The sequence below is a fragment of the Apium graveolens genome, chromosome 9 (assembly GCF_009905375.1).
Source record: "Apium graveolens cultivar Ventura chromosome 9, ASM990537v1, whole genome shotgun sequence".
NCBI lineage: Eukaryota > Viridiplantae > Streptophyta > Magnoliopsida > Apiales > Apiaceae > Apium > Apium graveolens.
In genome coordinates this window covers 131,503,157-131,509,156 of record NC_133655.1, presented here as the reverse complement: position 1 = coordinate 131,509,156, position 6,000 = coordinate 131,503,157, and positions in this window count along the sequence as shown.

The window sequence follows — 6,000 nt, the reverse complement described above, 5'->3', positions numbered from 1 at the left end:
GGTCCAAGAGAACTTTGAGAAATCATCTATAATTACTAGGCAAAATCTTTTCTTTGAGATTGACAATATATTGACTGGTCCAAACAAATCCATGTGAAGCAGTCGTAGAGGCTCTTCAATTGCTGAATCAAGTTTCTTCCTGAATGATGCTTTAATCTGCTTCCCTTTTTGGCAGGCATCACACAGTCCATCCTTTGTAAACTCCACCATAGGAATGCCTCTAACTAGCTCTTTCTATACCAGCTCATTCATGGTCTTGAAGTTCAAATGGGATAGCTTCTTGTGTCATAGCCAACTTTCATCTTGACTTACTTTACTAAGAAGACAAGTTACAGATTCTGCTTTAGTTGAGTTGAAGTCAGCTAGATACACATTTCCTCTTCTCACACCAGTGAGAACCACTTTGTTATTTTTATTATTAATCACAACACAGGTTTCTTTGTTGAAGGTTACTGAGTTGCCTTTATCACAAAGCTGGCCGATACTCAACAGATTGTGTTTGAGACCATCCACTAAGGCAACCTCTTCAATGATGACATTGTCCTTTGAAATCAAGCCATATCCCACAGTATAACCTTTGCTGTCATCTCCAAAAGTGATACTTGGGCCAGCTCTCTCTTCAAACACTGTGAGCAGGGTAGAATCACCAGTCATGTGTCTTGAACAACCACTATCCAAGTACCAAAGATTCCTTATGTTTCCCTGCACACATCAAAATCAAATCAAGTTGATTTTGGTACCCAAGTTTCCTTGGGTCCTGCCTTGTTAGCTTTCTTCTTCTGTTTCTTAGGTCTTAACTCATTTGACTTAGGAATTTCAGATTCTTCCTTAGTTATTTGGGTTGGGCCTTTGAAACCACTAGATGCAACATAATTATTATGCATGTTATGGCTAACAGGAAATGGCATGCTTGGTGCAAACATGTTATTCCAGTAAGGCATGCTAAATGGCATTTGAGGCATATTGTATGCAGCATAATATGGATTAGGTGCAAATGGCATATTAGCAAACTGTGCATTCATGTTCTGTGTAGGCATAGCATTTACAGGCATGGGAGGCATGGCATTCATGTTAGAGAATTGAGGCTGAACAGACATGGGAGTAGGCATGGCAGATTTGCAATTAACAGACAAATGATTTACCCTACCACACTTGACACAGATTTTTCTAGGAGCATATTTGCCAGGTGTGTAGTTGTTATGTTTGTTAATCCCTACTTTACCATTCCTATTATTTTTCCTTTTAGTCTCTGTTTTTACCTCTATCTTCTCAAGTCTGTCACTTAACTGTTTGACAGTCATGTGACCAACATTAGCCTTCTTCCCTTTCTTGGCTTGACTTGACTCTCCTGAAACAAAGTTCTTGGAAACAGACCCATACTTTTCATTTAGCTTGGTTAATTTGGCTTTGCTAATGGGTTTGCTCACAGCCGACGGATGAGGATTTTTATCATTCGACGGATAACACTTTTTGTTATCCGACGGATAGTCCTCATCATCCGTCGAGTCTACATCTGTCAGCAATCCATCTACCAAAATAGGTTCTAGTTTCTCCTTATTCTTTTTCCAGGCTTCATCACAAAAAGACTCAATTCCTTGAACCTTGGTGATTTGAGCATGAACATCTCTGGATGTTTTCCATGCTTTAATCACCTCCTGTTCACGATCGAGCTGCTTCTTTAAAATTTCTTCCTTTTTCAAGGACTCAGTTAATTCCTCCTTGGCAATTCTACACTCAATTTTTAGTTTCTCAAACTCAACAAACTGAGACTCAAGCACATTATTCCTCTCACTCAAAAACAAGTTGTTTTCTTTGATTTTAGCATTTTCTTTAGTGAGGGACTTAAGTGTAACACGCAAATGATACAATTCTGTAGACATGTCATTTATTGCATCATTACACTCAGCTTTAGATAAATATGCAAGGTTTGTAGTGATTACCTGATTGCTTGAGGAACTTGTCTCTGTCTCATCAGACTTGGCCATAAGGGCTAGATTGACATAGCTGACATCCTCATCTTCATCCAAACCATCAGCTGCCCAGTCATTCTCTTGTGTAATAAAAGCCCTTTCCTTCTGTTTGAGTAGATCAAAGTATTTTTGCTTATAATCCACAGACTCAAATCTTTTCTTACTGGAATCTGACTTTCTACACTCATTTGCAAAATGCCCTGCCAAGCCACATTTGAAACACTTGAATTTTGATTTATCCACCATGTTTCTATTTGGCTTGGCAGCTCCAAAGTTCTTCTTGAACTTGAGCTTGGCAAATCTTCTTGAAAGGAATGCTAGGTGATCATCAATGTCCTCCATGTCATCTTGACTCAATGAATCTTCACTATCTGTAGCTAGCCCTTTACCATTGCTTTCACAGGCCTTTGAAGTTGATTCCACAGCTTCCATCTTCACTTCCTTCTCCTTTTCCAGTTCATCCACTAGTGCAATGGATCCTCCTTTCTTCTTTCCTCTCTCCCTTCTTTCATCCTGCTCTATCTCAAGCTCATAGGTCTTCAGAATGCCATACAGTCTCTCCAAAGTAAACTCCTTATAATCTTGTGAGTTTCTCAATGAGACTGTCATTGGTTTCCATTCCTTTGGAAGAGATCTGAGAAATTTCAAATTGGAGTCTTTAGTCTGATAGACTCTTCCATGCAATTTAAGAGCATTTAGTAGCTTTTGGAATCTACTAAAAATGTCAGTGAGTGACTCACTTTCTTCATTGTGAAAATGCTCATATTGCTGAATCAGGAGCTGCATTTTATTTTCTCTTACTTGCTCAGTACCATCACAGATTATCTGTATTGTGTCCCAAACTTCCTTGCCAGTCTTGCAGTTGATGATGTTATCAAACATGTCTGCATCAACACCATTGAACAGAATGTTCATGGCCTTTTTATCTTTCTTGACTTGTTCAATATCAGGATCAGACCATTCATGCCATGGCTTTGGAACAGATGGTTCATTTCCTGTTGCAGCTCTCATTGGAACATGAGGGCCTCTTTCTATGCAGTCCACATAGGCCTCATCTTGAGAAAGCATATGAAGATGCATCTTTACCTTCCAATGATGGTAATTATCTTTATCAAGAAAAGGAATCTTGACTCCAACATCTTTCTTGTTCATCTTGCTGAATTATTTTGATCTTTAAACTCTTTGTAGATTAAGAGTCTGCTCGGATACCAATTGTTAGTCCCTTAACAATATAGCAAGAATTACAGAAGGGGGGTTGAATGGAATTCTTGAACCTTTTTCTTGAAATAAAAATGTTCAACTCGATTATGGATATATTTGTTTTGATTAGCACAATGCGGAATGTAAACTTGAATGAATCAAAACATAAGTAATTAAAAACAAGAGTCTTTAAAAACTTTCTGGTAGATTTAAACAATTCCACCAGAGATATATTTAATATATCGAGAGGACTCTGTGTGCAGAAATGCTCACAGCTGCTTACAAAATATTCTTTATAATGCATAATTAGAAGATCGTTCTTGGTGGTACTAAAGTCTTATTTCGATTAGAGCTACCAGACTCCTATGGGCCTTTTTTATATTCCATAATAATAATGCATAAAGGTGATTATTGAATTATTTAAAAGATACTTTATATTTCAATTTATCTTTTAATATTTTTCAAAAAAAGCAAACCTTTTTTCCATATTTGTATTCATATTTAGAAGATCCTGAATATTTGGGTAGATATATACAAGAGAGGGTGAATGACTACAACAGCCATATAGAGAGGAAAGAATAGCATAAACGAAAGAAAATGTCTTCACCAATGAGTTCATCATCAGTCCCCTCTCAAATATATTCCCATCACCATGAAAGTTATCTAGATCAGTTGGGTTTTTCCCAAAAAGAAGGTTTTATTAACAACCTTTTCATAACTCCAAGCTACTCGATGCACGATTATTTCATGTTGCAGAATCATCCCGTGCACCAGATTCATGGTTCAAATTTGATGTTTCCGTCTTATCATCAAGTTTGTTCAGTGCAAAACTATCATAATTCTCCGCATTTACAGCAGTTGAATCAAGGGATGGATGACCCAATTGTTTGGCCATATCCAGGACAACAACATCTAACAGCGCAGCCACAACAAAGTGTTGAAGAAGAAGTTCTAGTTGTCCGCCCAGAATGTCCGTTGTTTGGACTGCGTAGGCCTCGCCTGCACTGGACACGAGAGCTACACTTGCGATTTGTTCGTTCCGTCTCTGAGCTCGGCGGATGTTTTAGTAAGTTTTCTAAATATGTCTCATGTACTAGATTTTTTTCATCTTAAACTTTTTCTAAATTAAATATTTGATTTTAATTATACACGCACACGCATGTATCTAGTTTCGAGTTTTTTTGCAATTATCGGATGTTTCTTGATATGAATGATATATGTTATTAGATCTTTTAAATATTAGCTATATTATTATATCATTTCACAACCTTTTCCTTGCAACACTTCATATAATTCATTTTTTGTATTATATATGTTACTATATTATAAAATTATTCAATTGCACACACTAACATATTAATTTATATAATCTTTATATTAATGAATGAAATTAACAATAATTTAATTTTCTACTTAAAGTTATGATGTATATAATATCAATTGATTTCTTAATATCCTTTCTTTTAATAAAAATATTAATTGTCGTTATTTTTATCTACTTGGATGCAACATCATATTTTTTTCAAAATTTATTTTTATAATATTTTGTTTTTAAATTTGATTAGCGAGACCTGTCAAACGAACATGAGAATTTTTTGATATAACAAATCTTATATATTCTTTATGTATTTTATAAAAAAAATCAATATCGAGATTGATAGAGTGACTAATTTTGTACATACATACTAAAGTCAACCACCAAATTTATAAAAAAAATGTTAAATTTACCAAATTAAAGTAAGTTTGAATACACCCAATTTTAATGTATTAGCTAACCTTATTTCATATATTTGAGCCCTTAATTTGCACAATAATTAGCATGCTACTAAATTTTATTTAGTGTACAATTTTGTAATCCATTTATATTAATCTATAGGTGCCACGCCAAAGGCCATACGAAAAAGAATGAATGTGAAGGGGCTGACACTTGAGCATATAAAATCTCACCTTCTGGTTCGTTTTGGTTCGATTATGAGAACTAATATCTACATATTGTTCTATTATAATGATATTTACTATTATTATTTAAATGTCCTCTGCAGAAGGTGTGAAATACTAAAGCAAAGAAAACTAAGCTTCAAGGTATGATCCACAATACATTTCCTATCAATTATCTTGAATTTCTTAACATATCCTATATTCTTTTTAACTTGTAAGTGCTTAATCTCGATGAAAAATATTATGAATTACATTATTTATTAAGATAAGATTACGTGAATACAAACTCAAACGATTATAGTGCTATACTTATCATTATATCATTAACTTAACATCTTATTATCAATATTTAATCTTTAACTTTCTATTGATACGATGTACATATATTTAATTTAGTGCAATGTGTGTAGTTTTTTCATCAGCTTCCTAATATAATAAGTATATCATTTTAGGTATCCAAAATAGTGCGGATAACCATTCTCTTCAGGGTTTAGGGGAAGCATCCTCATCCAAGTTAACTGCTACTTCGAATGGGTAAGTCAAAGCTTATATCCATCCATCTCTTTATAATATACACAAAACTACTTAGTGTCAATGGTTTGTTTTATCACTATAATCAATAGAAACAACATATTGCCTTTATCAGTTTAATATATTTTTTAATCAGGATATAATCTTTGTCATTTTTTTTCAAATTTAGTTGTTTTTATATGCTGATAAATATCATTCATTATTATAGGAAAGCTGATTTGGAGTCTTTTAATGCGGATATTGAATCATATGGAAAATTGCTTCAAAGCTAAGGTTCCTAGAATTTCTTTGAAAAAGCCCTCTCTGGCCTTTGAGGACTTATGAAGATATCATTCCAGATGGCTTCTTAAATGATTTTTCA